We start from the raw sequence: 16,926 nt of genomic DNA, 5'->3' as shown, positions 1-16,926 counted from the left end.
AGCAATCCAGTTAGGAGTAGGGTAGCTCAGCTGGGGTCAACCAGATGATTTGAAGTTCAGCTGGTTTCACCACATCACACAGTTAACAAACACGACTGAGTCAATGGCACATGCCAGACATTGTGGTCTCCGCTGCAGGTACAGGGATGCACAAGCTCATGCCCTAGGGACAGTCACAGTTGGACAAAAAAGCAGACAGGTACACCAGCAATGAAAGTGCTTTATAATGAGGCAATGGAAGTATCAAGATTTATAAACAGGCCAGCTGACAGTCTCAGTCAGGTGGCTTGAGATTTTTTTGGAGAAAAGCATGTTTAAATTCAGTCTTGAAGATGAGTAAGTATTAGTTGGGGGGAAGGGCCCTCCAGGCAGAGGAAATAATGTGACCCAGCACAGAGAGGCTTCCCTGGTAGCTCAGACAGTAAAGAATCCACTTGCAATGCAGGAGACTTGGGTTCGATCTCTGGGTCAGGAAGACTCCCTGGAAAAAGATATTGCAACCCACTCCAATATTCTTGCCTGGAGAATCCCATGAACAGGAGAGCCTGGCAGGCTACAGTCCATGGGGCTGCAAAGAGTCAAACATGACTGAGCAACTAAACAGCAACTGAACATCTCGCATCTAGGATAAGGGTTTCAGCGTCCAGCACGGAGGCAGCAACACTGGATACCACAATGCCTGCCGAGGAGACTGCATGGGTAGATTACAGTGTAAGGAGGGAAGAGGGAGCAGAGAAGCAGGAGCGCCTGAAGGAGACCAAGGGCAGAGCCAGAGGACAGGCCCATACCTATGTATAAATATCAATTTTGTGTTTGTTGAAAAGAGTTACCACTGTACTCAAATCTCTCGGCAGAGTGCTGATCCACCTTGTTATAGGAGATTAGTTCTTATTTGTGAAATGGGGAAAAAGTTACCTCTCCTTTTAAACTAAATCACTGTGAGAGTCAGCCGCAGAAAGAATTGTAAAAACCTAGCATTGGAAAGTGATCCAAAGATAGTCGATGTGCTGTGAAACCCTTTGATATAACCCTTTAAATAAATTTTGCACACTGGCAGGGCTGAATTATAATTATATTGCATTATTGTTCCTGCCGTGAGCACACTTATGACCAAGTTGGGAAAGTCCCCCAGCACTTTCTGCATGCCAGGAGTATAGCAAGCTGACCCGAGGAAATGGAGCGAGGGGATTGAACTCTCATTAGATCTTTGAATTTATCAGAAATGTGAGCTGTGAGATTGTGTGCCTGCCGTTTTCTGCCTTCAGAAACCTAGGAGCTTATGTTCAAACTCCATGTTTGAACTTTCGGAGAATGGGGTTCTAGTCTTGGAATTGAATTGTGTAGTTGAAGACTTTCATGTAAAATATCTGTGTTCAGTCATGCCTTTTGGGGTTTGTTCAAAGCAGGTGATGCTTCCTAATGTGGGGAAGATGTGCAAATCTAGACTGGGAGAATTCTCTACACCTGAGGAAGAAAATTTAGTGGTTATCACTTCATTCACATCCTAGAAAAAGAAAGACCCTGTCAGGTTATGAAATTGATCTAAGTTGACAAAACAGTTCTTTGGGAAGCAAGGGCTTCGTTGGACCTCAGAAGAGGAGTTTTTCTCTCTGGTGTCCATTCCCTGTAACTTTGTGTGCCTGTCTTCACTTCTTCATCTGTGCCTGGTGTCCAAATCCCTCTGTCTTTAGGCTCCTCCCCTTCACCTGGGAGCCATGAGGTCTGACCCTATAGTTCTCCTCACTGTTGTTTCAATACCTTCTCTACTTCCATTCTTCTGGACTTCTGTGCAAGCTTCCTTCTATTCTTGGAATACTCTCCTTTCCTCCATATAACCTGTCAGATCTGTTTCTTTAATTCCATCCTCTGCTCTTCCCTCCAAAGCCTTCTTTGTCCCCTCAACGTGACTGAACCCCACCAATGACCACACATCTTGACACCTACCTTGAATACGAGCGCTTATTTGTGTGTCAGTTTTCCTCACTAAGCTGAGACCCAAAAGGATGGGAGTGTCTCATTCACGGGTCGTTGGTTACCCTATGAGACCCTGCAAGCTTTGTGCAGAGAAGGGCTTAACAAATCTTAGTGGAATGGAACAAATGGGACTATTTTTTTTCTGGGAAAACAACCTATTTATTTTGAAATTTTGATTATTTCTTTTGTAAGATGTACTTTTATTTATTTATTTTTAAATTGGAGTATAATTGCTTTACAATGTTATGTTAGTGTCTTCTGTACAAAAATGTATGTCTATATATATCCCCTCCCTCTTGAACTTCCCTTCTACCATCCCCATCTCACACTGGCATTTTAACAGGATATGCTCTAGAAGGGCTTCTGATATTGTGAAAGTTGGGCTGGAAACATTGTGAGAACAATCTTCTTTTGGGGGAGTTTGGACTTGAGACAGCATGCACTAATGAATATTTTTAAAAGAACTTAAATGCTGTTGCAAACCTTAAAATCAGTCTCATATAATAAAACTGTTCTTACTTGGACCAGTTTACTCATCCTCAGATTCCATACTGGGAATAATGGTGGGTGTCATGACACTCCTTGGGCTAAAACAGGTAAGAAAAGCTTGAATTTCTAGGTGTGAGGGAGCAGTGGGTTACCTTCCTGAAGGTTCCTGCATTTGAGCTGCCCTTTGAAATGTCAGTGTAACTCTCAACTGTAGGTTAAAGAGAAATCTCCCATTTCCTTTTGACCATAGAGCAAAGAAGCCCAATATTAACATGCGTGGGGATGATTATAAGAGCTGAACGTTACCAGTTTGAATATTTCAAGAAGATTAAAAAACATATAGTCCTACATACACAGTGTGCTGTGCTGTGCTTAGTCGCTCAGTGGTGTCCGACTCTTTGTGACCCCATGGACTGTAGCCCACCAGGCTCCTCTGTCCATGGGGATTCTCCAGGCAAGAATACTAGAGTAGGTTGCCATACCTTCCTCCAGGGGATCTTCCCAACCCAGGAATCGGACCCAGGTATATGGCATTGCAGGTGGATTCTTTACAGTCTAAGCCACCAGGTAAGTCCAAGAGTACTGGAATGGGTAGCCTATCTCTTCTTAGGGGGATCTTCCCAACCCAGTAATCAAACTGGGGTCTCTTGCTTTGCAGGTGGATTCTTTACCAACTGAGCTACCCAGGAAGCCCTATGTAAAAAATAGATAATGAGAACCTACTGTATAGCATGGGGAACTCTACTCAGTGCTCTGTGGTGACCTAAATGGGAAGGAAATCCAAAAAAGAGGGGATCTATGTACACACATGGGAGAAGGCCATGGCACCCCACTCCAGTACTGTTGCCCGGAAAATCCCATGGATGGAGGAGCCTGGTAGGCTGCAGTCCATGGGGTCGCTAAGAGTCGGACACGACTGAGCGACTTCACTTTTCACTTTCATGCATTGGAGAAGGAAATGGCAACCCACTCCAGTGTTCTTGGCTGGAGAATCCCAGGGACGGGGGAGCCTGGTGGGCTGCCGTCTATGGGGTCACACAGAGTCGGACACAACTGAAGTGACTTAGCAGCAGCAGCAGCATGTACACACATGACTGGTTCAGTTTGCTGTGCTGTAGAAAACAACACAACATTGTAAAGCAACTATACTCTAATAAACATTTAGAAAAAAACATACAGTCCTGGTGTGTCCTAAGTTGTTTCAGTTGTGTCCAAGTCTGTGACCCTGTGAACTGTAGCCTGTCAGGCTCCTCTGTCCATGGAATTCTCCAGGCAAGAATACTGGAGTGGGTTGCCATGCCCTCTTCCAGAGGAATCTTCCCGATCCAGAAATTGAACCACGTCTCTTAGGTCTACTGCATGGACAGGCAAATTCTTTAACACTAGCACCACATGGGAAGCCCTACAGTCCTAGGGTATGGACCTTACGTCCTCAAATCTTTTTCATTTAGAAACATTGAAAGGTATGCTCTAGAAAATGGGCATATAGAGTTAAATTCAAAACTAAAGTGCTACACGATAAGATTGTAACTAGTATGAAAAATGAAAACTGAGGAAAATGAAAGATTTGAAGAGGTCAATAGGCCAGGGAGAGGAAGCAAGTGTGATTGAATTTATATTCCATGGCCCTGAACTTCTGGAGGTTTCCACATGCCGTCACTAGTCATAGAAGAAACAGGTCATCTGGATGCCTGACTGATGTTTTTACATCTCACTCAGATAATGCTGCATGTTTTTACTGGATTTATCAACATATATCTGGAATCCATGAATTTTAGCAATGATGGAGGCTGTTTTTCAAATGGTAACACAAAAGCTTAGAGGCAAAATGAAAGCTCTATATTTTATTCTTCAAAGATTTTTGAGCTAACGGGTGGATTCAAGGCTCATACATCTGCTCTGTGATACAGAGGTGATGGTAATGTCCATTCACAGGGCCACTGAGAGCTACATGAGATGATACCTGGGTGGCATTTATTAATAGAACAGTGCTGGGGGCATGGTGGTGTGCAGTAATGTTAGCCATTTTATGATTTTTTTTTTAGCAAGTCCATTGAAGGCAAATTTTGTTTTGTATTAATCGAGTGCTCTGAGAATGTTGTCTGGAACACAGAATTGGGAGCTCTTAGGAATCTGAATCTCACAATACTTATTCTTGGAAGTCAAGTTCCCTTGACATCAGTGAAATCTCAGTTCCTCACCATCTCTAGAATAACCCACATGCATCGCCACATACTCATTACTTGCACAGAATCCTTTCCCTCTGAATTACCAAGGAGAGGCTAGAGCCATTGAAAAAGAGGGGTTGGGAATTCCTTGGTGGTTGGCGATTAAGACTGCCTTCCAGTGCAGGGGGTCCGGGTTCAATCCCTGGTCAGGGAGCCAAGATCCCTCCCATACGTCTCCAGGTCCAAAAACCTGAAACATAAAACAAAGGCAATATTGTAATAAATTCAATAAAGACTTTAAAAATGGTCCATATTTTAAAAAAATCTTTAAGAAAAGGAAGGGGGTTTATTATCTTGGAAACCAGGCTGAAGACACAGCTGCTGACCAAGAGATCCAATCAGATGACACTTGCCCACTGGGAGTCTCACAGTTCAGCTAAGGAGCCAAGATGTCAAATGCAGGGCTAGCTAAATGACACTGCAGAGCTAAACAGAATGAGACTAAGAGAGCACCAGCAAGGTTCTAAGGACCTAGATGAGCTGAGCTGAGCTGGGCTGCAGGGGGTTGTGGGGCAAGGTGGATCAGAGGGAGGTGAAGACCCTCAGGCAGGCAGGTCTGGAAGGCTGGAAGGAATCCGTTAGTCGCTTTTAGTCACTTGCAAACATTTAAAAATCCTGGGCAGGTGCAGGAAATATTTATCCTTTAAATTAAAGAACACATTCAAGAATGGAAATATGATGTTTTTTGGAGGCTGGCTAACCAATAAAAGAGAAGACAAATGCTTGACAATATGGCCCCAGTTTTGTGAGGTCTGTTGTATGCCTTCAAACTCACCCCATGCATCTGGGTTTGGCATTTCCTTCTGGACTGGCAGACTCTCTGGTGGAAAAGAAGGAAATCTTTCCAAGAGATTCTTTGCCCCCAAAGAAATTTCTGTGGGGAAAGTGCAGGAGAGCAACTCAACAGCATACTGTTCTTGGATTATTAAGTGGTACCTGGGCTTCTGAGCTGCTGAGAAGCTGACATTCCTCTTCAGGAAGTGCTGGCTTTCCCTACAGCCATGGTTACCCAGAGCAGGAAACCAGGGATGGAAGGAACTGGAATTTTTTCCTTCCAAACTCGACCTTTGTTGGTATCCCGATAATCAGAAATAAGCATCTCTTAAGGGATGGTGACAGTCTGCCTGTATTTTACTCATTCATTAGTTTTCTTGCTGAGGGGAAAATGATTTATTCTATATGTAATTAGGCAGTTGATTTCCCAGTATCTACAGTTGAAGTCTAAAATTATTCATTTCAAATATTTGTATCTTTTTTCCTTTTTCCTTCGATACTGGTGAGAACTAGTATATTTATGTTTTCTTGTTGGCTTAAAATGCTAATTGATGTCCACAAGGCACAGACTGGAGCTGTTTGAGATGCGACAGTCAGGATGTCAGTTTCTAGTGCGGGAGCCCACAATTACTCTTGTGTCCTCAGTCGCCACAACAGAGGCGGCCAACTGGGTTTGTGGGGAGAGTGTTTTACTTGTCTTAGACCATTGGTCCAAAGAAGAGACTAGATGGGGTAGAATGTGCCCCAACGCAGGTCTGCTATGAACCATGACATCCTTGTATGCATGCGTGCTAAGTTACTTTGGTCATGTCCAACTCTTTGAGACCCTATGGACTCTAGCCCACCGGGATCCTCTCTCCAAGGGATTCTTCAGGCAAGAATACTGGAGTGGGTTGCCATACCCTCCTCCAGGGGATCTTCCTGACCCAGGGATGGAACTCACGTCTCTTATGTCTCCTGCATTGGCAGGTGGGTACTTTACCACTAGCGCCACCTGGGAAGCCCACGACATTCTTAGGACAACTGAAATTGATTGAAGGATGAAGGTGGCTGGAATAATTAACCAATCAATCAAGAGCAAGTTTTAATGGATCACATCAAGTGTGTCTTAAATGTTATGAATATAACCAAGTGGTCCTATCTTCAGAAAAATCTGATTTGGTGAAAGACCTAACACGCTTGTCCATAGGAAATTGAAGAACAGAAATAGATGAGGACAAGTTCTGCCTAAGGTGGCCCTGGCACCATATTTATGGAGTAACTGCCCTGGACAGCACTCATGGCAGGCACATGGGAGGTGGTCCCCATCTTCAGGTTGTTTATAAGTGGCATCTGGGGACGCAGAATATGAGGATGTAAATGATAGACAGCTAGCAGAGCATTAAGTAGTGTTAGTATTATACAGTGGGTCAAAGTTTCAGTGAAAAGGATGGCATTTGAAATTGGTTCTTGAGATGACAGTATGATTTAATGTTGCAGAAAGCATAGGCTGTAGAAAATCATAGGAGGTAGATCTCTGAGGGAGCTCTAAAAATAGAGCTACCATATGCTTTAGTAATCCCACACTGGGGCATATATCTGGAGAAAAACAATTGAAAAACATATATGCACCCCTATGTTCATAGCACGACTATTTACAATAACCAAGACATGGAAGCAGCCTAAATGTCCACTGACAGATCAACAGATAAAGAAGACATAGTACATGTATACAATGGAATATTATCCAGCCATAAACATGAAATCATGCCATTTGCAGCAAGGAGAATAGCCCTAGAGATAATCATACTCAGTGAAGTAAGCAGACAAATGTTAAATGATGTCACTTATATGTGGAATCTAAAAAATGATTACAAATGAACTTATTTTAAACCAGAAACAGCATCATAGAAAACAAACTTATGGTTACCAAAGGGCAAAGGTGGGATACATTAGGAGTCTGGGGTTAACTACTATAAATAAAATAAATCAATAAGGACCTACTGTACAACACAGGGGACTATACTCAATATTCTATAATAACTTAAATGGGAAAAGAGTCTGAAAAAGAATAGATACATGTATTAATATAACTGAATCACTATGCTGTATACCTGAACCTAACACCACATTGTAAATTAAATATACTCCAATATAAAATAAAAATAATAAAAAAGAATTCAGCAGCACTGGCCCCAATCCCCTTTCCTGTTTCCAGGAGCCTGTGGTTCCCCCTTTTATGACAACGACTGACAAGGTGTGATACAGACTTACATGGCAGGTCATACTTCGTAAGGCTGACAAAATCTGATGGATTCCAGAAAATACCAGAGGGCAGCTGTTACAAGATTTATTTCCCAGAGGCCTCTCTTTGTCAATGACCGACTGATTCAGTCATGTTGGGTCTTTAGTGAAGAAATGAAGATGAAGTTTCTTTAAAAATGTCCTAACACCACCACAATATTGCAAAGTAATTAGCCTCCAGTTAAAATTAAAAAAAAAAATGTCTAGCAAACAGAGTTAGGCCAGCAAACTTTTGACATGGTTTGTGGAAGATTTTATAGTCGAGATCATGTAAAAGGAACCCCTGTATGGCAGCAAATTTTATTTCCCAAGCAATAAATAGGGGCCAAATTCATTGGTCTCTTTGGAAAGAACTACTCAGTAAGAATAGGAACCTTACCTGCCTGCCAAAAGCCAAAAGAAAAGTGCCCCAGATTCCAAGGAGATAATGTCGCTCTGGCAGGAAATCCATCCATTTGCAGTGAGGTGATGCAGCCATAGCTGAACAGTCTGGCACCTGGTGAGGATGTGAAACCAAGCTGAGTGCCCTCAGTGACTGGGCAGGGCCTCCACCTCCACAGGGACTTGTAGGCTCACAAGAGCCATTCAGGTCCCCACCCTGCGAGACAGAAGACTTCCTGACCCCTAGGGCCTCAGGCCCCCTTTAAAAAAGGAAAAGAAAGCTTGAGGCCATTTCATGCCCTCTGGTTGATCTAAACTTATCTTTCACTGTAGATGGTAGTACTGTTTAGAAGGACTCTCTGGAGAGCAGATTCTTGGGTAAGATCTGTTGAGGGCTTGAGCCACTGACAGAGAAAACTGAGAACTCCAACACTTGAAAAGAATTAAGTAGCTGTTATCACCCAAAAGGGTTTTTATTGGGTTAAAATTTGAATTCCTTTGGTCATAAAAGGCTTTGTTGTGCTGATCAATTCTCTTCATATCAAAAACATCTAAAAAGTCCAAGGAAGAAGGCAAAAACATGGCATCCAGTTGGGTTGAAGGCATGGTCTCCCAAACCCTCATGGTCTCTCCTGAGAGAAGAAGGGTTTGCATCTCACTCCTCAAAACATCAGAAGGTAAATATTATTATAACTTGAAGTTATAAGTGGAACTTTCCATAACCTCCTCCCAAGGTGCACACAGACACACACACACATACACGTGAAATGTAATATTGCCTCATGTTCTGCCTTTTCCGTGGCAAAATGAATAAGGTCCGTGAGCTGTGATTATTGGCTGCCTTTTGCTACTGTGATTCAGCTTCTATCCCCTCTTCTCTCATGGAACCACCTTCTGCAGGTTCACAGCAGCTCTTCTGCTGCCTTTCTGCCTCCTCATTCTTACATCTCCTGCCATTTCACCACCACCTCCTTCCTGACGCCCCATCTTCCCCTCACTGCTAGATCACCTTGAAGTCTTCCAATGTTTCCAGGCTATTCCAGCATCCTTTGCTATTTCTTTGTGAGCCATCTCCCTTCAGTTGCTCTCTAGTTTGTGAGGATTAAGTGAGGTGATGTTTCTTTTTTTAATACAATTTTATTTATCTTTGGCTGTACTGAGTGTTCGGAGAAGGCAATGGCACCCCACTCCAGTATTCTTGCCTGGAAAATCCCATGGACAGAGGAGCCTGGTAGGCTGCAGTCCATGGGGTCGCTAAGAGTCGGACACGACTGAGCGACTTCACTTTCCCTTTTCACTTTCATGCATTGGAGGAGGAAATGGCAACCCACTCCAGTGTTCTTGCCTGGAGAATCCCATGGACAGAGGAGCCTTGGTGGGCTGCCATCTATGGGGTCGCACAGAGTCAGACACGACTGAAGCAACTTAGCAGCAGCAGCAGCAGTACTGAGTGTTTGTGGCTGCGTGGACTTTCCTCTAGTTTGGGCAAGTAGGGGCTACAATCCAGTTGTGGTGCCTGGGCTTCTCATTGTGGTGGCTTCTTCTGTGGTGGAGTGAAGGCTCTACGGCTCATGGTAGCTGCATTTCCTAGGCTCTGTAGCACAGGCCCAGTATCTGTGGCACATAATTGCTCTGAGGCATGTGGGATCTTCCCGGATCAGGGAACGAACCTGTGTCTCCTGCACTGGCAGGCAGGTTCTTTACCACTGAACCACCAGGGAAGCCCGGTGAGGTGATGTTTCTGAAGATGCTCAAAGGATACAGCTTACCAAGTGAAGAGTGTTAGTAACTTGAAAATGTTCTGACATTTGTTTTGTGTCTTCTCTTCCCGAGGAAGTCAATCTGCTTTTCAGCTCTCTTTGGATATCTTTTTCTCATGCAAAGCACTCCTCGTGCTGAATTAAGCATATTTTCTCACATTCTGGTATCATTTGTGCTTACTCGAGAAGAACAGAGGCCCCAAAGGATGGAGACTGTGGCACGTGGGTTGCAGCTCCTGTGAGCTTCTATCTATGAAAAGGAGAGGTTGGTGTTCTTCACAGGCACCCTTTGCCAACAAGCACAAGGTCCTATTAGAAGGATGGAGTCACCGACAACTTTGGTCTCTGACCCACAACAGGCTTCCTGACATCATTGCTTTCTGGATTAATTTACCTGGTTTTTTTTCATCTCCTCAATTTTCCCAATAATTTTGTGATCAGTTTATAGTTTACTGTATTCAGTCCCCTCTGTTCCTGGTGGTGTTTGTTTTTCTGACTGATCCCTGCTGCCTTTCCCATCTCCTCAGGATGCACTTGAAGCTTCCTCATGGAGAGGTCATTAACTCACCATCAGATTCCATAATCTTGTCAGCCAAACTCAACGATAGTTAGAAATTATTACAAAACTTTGTGCAGGGTGTGTGTATGTGTGCATGTGGTGCATGATTGTGTGGTAATGCTTTTCTCTTTAGCATCTGTTATAGACTTTATTTTAAAAAAATGTGGCTGTACCATGCGTTGTGCGGGATCTTAATTCCCTGGCCAGTGATTGAACCCATACGCCCTGCGGTGGAAGTGCAGAGTCTTAACCACTGGACCACCTGGGAAGTCCCCTATAGTTTGGGGGAAGAAAATAGAAACATAAGCAACATTTTGGATTTAGATGTAAGCTTTTAAGTATCATTTTGACTTTGGGTTATGTCTGAAGAGAGAGCATGTATGAAGGGTTAGCATGGAATCTTCATATAATTGTATCTCCCAGGATCTGATGTGTCCTGTGTGCCCCAGTGTTTTCCTGACCATCATGGGCCCCATAAGCCAGGCGAGGCAAAGGCTGTGCAGGTGAGTTGGCCACCAGGTCCAGCAGGTGAGTTGGGGCTAAAATCCCACACTTTTCTGTGCTCTGCAAGCTGCAGGTTTTGGTATCAGGCGACATTCATCTCTATCATGGTTTTGCAGACCTATTGTTTCTATTCCAGACTTACGGTGATTACATCTGGAATAAAAGTCAAACTTCATTTCATTCAAAATGATTTGCAGAGAGAGAGGCTTTTCAATCACACCCAGGTGCTGCAGGGTGTACTCAAGTGGCACAGGTAGGGTGGTTCTAGCTTCAGAAATCAAGGTAAGCTGCCCTCCCTGGTGTGAAGTCACTAATGTATCTTCTGGGTAAACATTCCCCATCTAGCCCTCTTGTTGTTCAGTGACTCCTGAGGGACAAATATCTGATGGTTCTTTGGCAGAGTCTGCATCTGGGTTTCAGTCCTCAGAATGCATGGAATCTGAATCTAATTGAGGATGATTCCAACTGCCCACCTTGGTTTAAATGCCCTTAACTTTTTTTATGAACAACTAAGTGCATTGAAATGAGTGCTTAATTCAATCAAGTCTGCCCTAATTGCTGAATGATTATAATTTGACCTGAGTTCCAGCTTTCTCTCTTCAGATCTAATTGGACTGGAGCATGTCATGCTTTCTTTGACATGTTCTTTGTTGACAAATGAACAGTAAATCCTGTTTAATTCTAAGTGAGATTTTTTTTTTAAAGATGCATTTGCACCCTATCTTGACACAACATTTCTGCAACAGAGAAAGTGACCAAGGCATGTGAAACAAAAGGGGAATCCCATGAAATGACAGTTCTTAAAAAAAAAAAATTTTGTTTTGTTCTTTTCCATGATGGTTTATTATAGGACATTGAATATAGTTCCCTGTGTTACACAGTAGAACCTTGATTATCCATTCTATATGTGAGTTTGCATCTGCTAACTCCAAACTCCCCATCTATCACTCCCCCACCCTCCCCCTTTGGCTTGGCAACCACAAGTCTATTCCCTATGCCTATTAATCTGTTCCTATTTCATAGGTAAGTTCGTTTGTGTCATAGTTTAGATTCTGCCTAGAAGTGATACCCTACAGTATTTGTCTTTCTCTGTAGGATTTACTTCACTTAATATGATAATCTCTAGGTCCATCCATGTTGCTGCAAATTATTTCTTTCTTTGTTATGGCTGAGTAATGTTTCATTGTATGTATGTACCTTCTTCTTTAGCCATTCCTCCTTTGATGGACATTTAGGTTGCTCCCTTGTCTTGGTTATTGTAAATAGTGCTGCTATGAACTTTGGGGTGTATGTACCTTTTCAAAGTAATGTTTTTCTCTGGATATATGCCCAAGAGTGGGATTGCTGGACCATATGGCAACTTTATTTTTAGTTTTTAAAGGAACCTCCATACTTTTCCCCATAGTGGCTGTACCTATTTACATTTCCATCAGTAATGTACCCGGGTTCCCCTTTCTCCATACCCTCTCCAGCATTTGTTATTTGTAGACTTTTTAATGATGGTCATTCTGACTTGTGTGATGTGGTGCCTCATTCTAGTTTTGATTTGCATGAAATGACATTAAAAAAAAAAAAACCTATGGCACATTGAATAGGATCATGAAAGTCAGTGTTCAGCATGGTTCCTGTTGTGTGGGACATGCTCAGTAAGGCTAAGAGGTCTTACCAGCAAGGAGAGACGAACATAGGAAAATAGGTAATCCGTATTAATCAACAGACCCTGTCACAGTGTAAGGATATGCCTCCTCCACCTTCACTGGGCTTTTGGTCTGTGAGTATCTCCTGGGCAGTACACACTGTCTAAGGGCAAATAGAACCCAGAGAATTATTTTCCTAAAGGCACCATGCGCAGGGTTTCCCTCTCTTGGTGGAGATGGTGTTCCTTATCATCATTTTAAGCTGTTATCAGGACTCTGTTCTCAACTTCTGTTCCCCCCGGCCCCACCCCCACCACTTTGTGGCCAGAGCCCCTGTGCACAGAAGCAATGCCTCCCAACGTGCCTTCCCAGTATGACCCCCATTGGCTCTGGCCATGACCACCGGGTGTCCAAGAACGATTTCCTTCACTTAGGTCAGTTCAAGTTGTGGGCATGGGTCCTTCCCACCATCTCTCTACTGTAGTGGCAACAGGAGGTGCCCTGTTCCTACCCTTGTGCAGAAGGGTCCAGGGGACTGGGCAGGACTCTCCAGGTGACACAGGAGAAACAGAAATGTTTCACCAGGGTCTCTCTGGGGGAAGCACTCCTTCCATTCATGCATCTCGTTGTTGTTGTTGTTCGCCGTGAACTAGATTCAGGTTTCCCAGTCTGGGGGTTTCTTCCTCTCACCTCTTTAAGCACTTCCTCTCTTTTCGTGCTGGTTTCCCCTTCCGGAGTATTGCTAACTGCCGTGAACTTTCTGTCTTTGTGTTTTGGCTGTCCTGTCATGGACCCTAGCTTGATATCTTCTGGGGGACTCACACTTTTCCTCATTGGATGCCATCTGTCAGGCTATTTATCTGGGAGTTCTGCCCTCCCTCAGCTGAGGAATGTGAATCTTCCCCTCTGGAATTTAAATTCTCCAACTAAGTGATAAAAAGACCGCCCCCGGGCTGGAATTCATTTTCCTCAGTGATTGTGTCAAGAGGAGGCGGCTCAGCTCCTCTGACCCAGGCAAGCACTCTGCCTCTGTCCAGCCCACATCTCTAGCCTTTCTTAGACGACACAGTAAATTCTCCAGATCTTGCCAATAGACTTCCTTTGGGCTTAAGAGCTGGTTGTTAGAAGCTTCAGCAACCAAAGAGACATAGCTGATACACTTATGCATAGGATGCCTCTCTTTGATCATTCATCTGTCCTTCCTATTTATTTGCTTATTTTCATATCTTTCTTTTTTTGATGAAACTTAAATAGGTCCAGCTGAAGATTATATAATTACAGTTTATATCCTAGAATTATATAATAATAATATATTTGACCCAATGATAATATTTTTGGCATTCTGTTACATGACCATGTAAATAATAATTTTAAATGTTTTTGTCTTGTTGAAAGTGAAAGTCACTCAGTCATGTCCAACTGTTTTCGACCCCATAGATTATACAGTCCATGGAATTCTCTAGGCCAGAATGCTGGAGTGGGTAACCGTTCCCTTCTCCAGGGGATCTTCCCAACCCAGGGATTGAACCCAGATCTCCTGCATTGCAGGTGAATTCTTTACCCGCTGAGCCACAAGGGAAGCCCTTTTGTCTCATTAGTCACAATTTTTACTGTATCTTTTCTATTCTTGGTGTACTTGTTTTTACACATGATTTTAATTACAAGTTTCCTAACCTTGCATTACCTAATTTTATCCATCTCTTTTGATTACTTTTTTCAGTAACTTCTTCTTTCTGGCACTTCAATGATTTATTTTAGCTACTTTCAAAACTTTTGCATGTTGCTGCTATGTGTTCATCACAGTTTGGTCCTGAATTACTTCTTGTAGCTTCTTTCTCTGCCATGGTCCCTGCCTTACTCCATATTCTAACCACAATACATGGATTTTCTTGTTAATCTGGTCATTTTCACTTTAACTTTCCTGCCAGTGAATGGGCCATTCCCTTGTCCTAAAATATTCTTCTACAAAATTTTGCTTAAATCTCCTCTTAGAAGTCCATCCTGGTTTCCTATATGAAGAAAGACTCCACGTTTCGTGTTCCCTCTAATGCAATCTCTTAGCACTTGGTCTCTTTTGACCTGTCACTTGAATTGAAATTACTTTCCTCATGTCTGTCTTCTCCAATAAACCGTGAACCTCTTGAAGATAAAGTCTGTGCTTTCCTTCTCTCTGTATAGTCACTATCTTACACATTGTCCAGCATGTTTTATGTCCTTAACGAATGTTTATTGATCAATAGAATGGCTGGATGAATAGATGAGGGTTATTTAGAGACTACTGATCCCCGGAGTGGAAGGCAGACTCATTCATTGCTTGGGAGCTCTGAGCCTGCTGTTGTGTGTGTGGTGCACACTTGCTTGTTAGGTGTCGTGGTTCTTCTTGGCAGGAATTGTACAATAAGAATAAGATGTGACCTGTAGATGGCTGTTGACTCTGGACATCTGGCATCAAAATATTTGCTTTGCTTTTAAGCCTTGCCAAAAATAAGAAAACCAGATACACATATTCATACCAACAAAATAAATTTAGTGTTTGCAAAGTACAAATCTGGTCAGTACCTTAGGATAGAAAGATGAATCTGACATAATACAGTCCTCAAGGGAACCCAGTAGAGTGATCTGATGTCACGGATGACCCCTCAGTAGGTATAAAATGTCAAGACAGATATGCGCCTGAGGCATTTGACCAGACCCTTGGCCTTGGGTCATTGCTTCAGTGCTGGGAGGTGAGAAGGAAGCAATTTTGAAGTACGTTTTTACAAGGGGTGCCTTCAAAAAATTGATGAAGTGTATATTTCTGCAATTATAAGGGCCTTTCCTTTTTTTTCTCATTAAAAAAAGTTAAAGCATAGTTGATTTATAATATTGTGTTAGTTTTAGATATACAGCAAAATGATTCCGTTACAAGAAGTACATTATTTTTTCAGAGTATTTTTCATTATGTTATTATAAAATATTGAATATAGTAAATCCTTGTTTTTACATTTTCATTTTTATAATTTCTTTATTTTTGCACAATTTAAAAAGTTATTTTCTATTCAACTTTCTATTATTACAAAATATTGGCTGCATTCCCTGTGTTGTACAGCACATCTTTGAGCTTGTCTTATACCCCATAGTTGTACCTCCCCGTCTCCACAGCTATACTGTTTCTCTGCACCCCCACCTTCCCTTCCCCTTACCATTGGTAGCCACTATGAGTCTCTATATGTGTGAATCTGCTTCTTTTTAAAGGCTGCCTTTTGGAGACTTTTAATTCTTCATTTGAATTGATCTCAAATTTCTCACAGAGATCTTTTGTCTCAGACTTAAAAAAAAAAAGAAAAAAGTCTTTAAAGGGACTCTTTGGCTATGAAAATGCTCCTAAAAAGTCCAAGGAGATTTCATTTTCTTGACATTTTCACCAAGTGTTCACAATAAAGAGGACAGTTTCATTCAAGCATTTTGAATTTTTGTCATCTGCCTGATGAAAATTGCTGTCCCTTTGTTTCCTGGAAGCCCACACAAAATGGCTACAGAGTCATTAGGAAGAGCTGCATCTTTGGGGGCTAAGTGGTGGTGGTGTCTCCCAGGAGGATGGCAGGATCTGTGCCTGCTCATGGGGTCTCCTACCAGAGAGGCTGAAGGCTGCCTTCCCTGTGATCAGGCAGATGGGAAGTCTGGCCCAAAGAGAATTACAGAAAAGTACCTGTGGTCTCAACCAGCCATACTCAGCTTTGAGTGGATCATATAGACTCCCCTGCCATTTGTGAAGTTGATAAGGATTCTGTACCTACCACTTTTCTTAAAGTAAGTGTGTAAACAAAGGCTAAGGCTTATTTATAAGGGCCTTGTGAGAAATAGTGATTCTCCCGTACCACTGTGGCATGGGAGAAAAGTGGAGCCTCCTGGAGATCCTGATAGACAGCATGGCACCCTGAGCCTTGCTGGGGAGGGTTAGCAGCAGTTTCTTCATCAGGAGGAACTGGGAACTCTCATCAGAGTCCCTGTATTTCTTTTTTTTTTTTTTTTTTTTTCGCTTTTATTTTATTTTTTTTTTTAATTTTATTTTATTTTTAAACTTTACATAACTGTATTAGATTTGCCAAATATCAAAATTAATCCGCCACAGGTATACATGTGTTCCCCATCCTGAACCCTCCTCCCTCCTCCCTCCCCATTCCATCCCTCTGGGTCGTCCCAGTGCACCAGCCCCAAGCATCCAGTATCGTGCATCGAACCTGGACTGGCGACTCATTTCATACATGATATTTTACATGTTTCAATGCCATTCTGCCCAATCTTCCCACCCTCTCCCTCTCCCACAGAGTCCATAAGACTGTTCTATACATCAGTGT

General features: G+C 42.7%; 1 long non-coding RNA gene across 1 annotated transcript in view; it reads left to right on the top strand.

Moving 5' to 3' along the window:
- Window positions 1-11,983, top strand: part of LOC112578837 — a 44,415-nt gene extending 32,432 nt beyond the window's left edge. Inside the window, exons 3-4 of the long non-coding RNA XR_003103265.3 lie at window positions 10,872-10,951; window positions 11,089-11,983. This is a non-coding gene — a long non-coding RNA (uncharacterized LOC112578837). The remainder of the gene's footprint in view (window positions 1-10,871; window positions 10,952-11,088) is intronic.
- Window positions 11,984-16,926: the final 4,943 nt, after the last annotated feature.

The sequence above is a fragment of the Bubalus bubalis genome, chromosome 14 (genome assembly GCF_019923935.1).
Source record: "Bubalus bubalis isolate 160015118507 breed Murrah chromosome 14, NDDB_SH_1, whole genome shotgun sequence".
NCBI classification, from domain to species: domain Eukaryota; kingdom Metazoa; phylum Chordata; class Mammalia; order Artiodactyla; family Bovidae; genus Bubalus; species Bubalus bubalis.
This window is presented reverse-complemented; position numbering and strand designations above follow the sequence as displayed.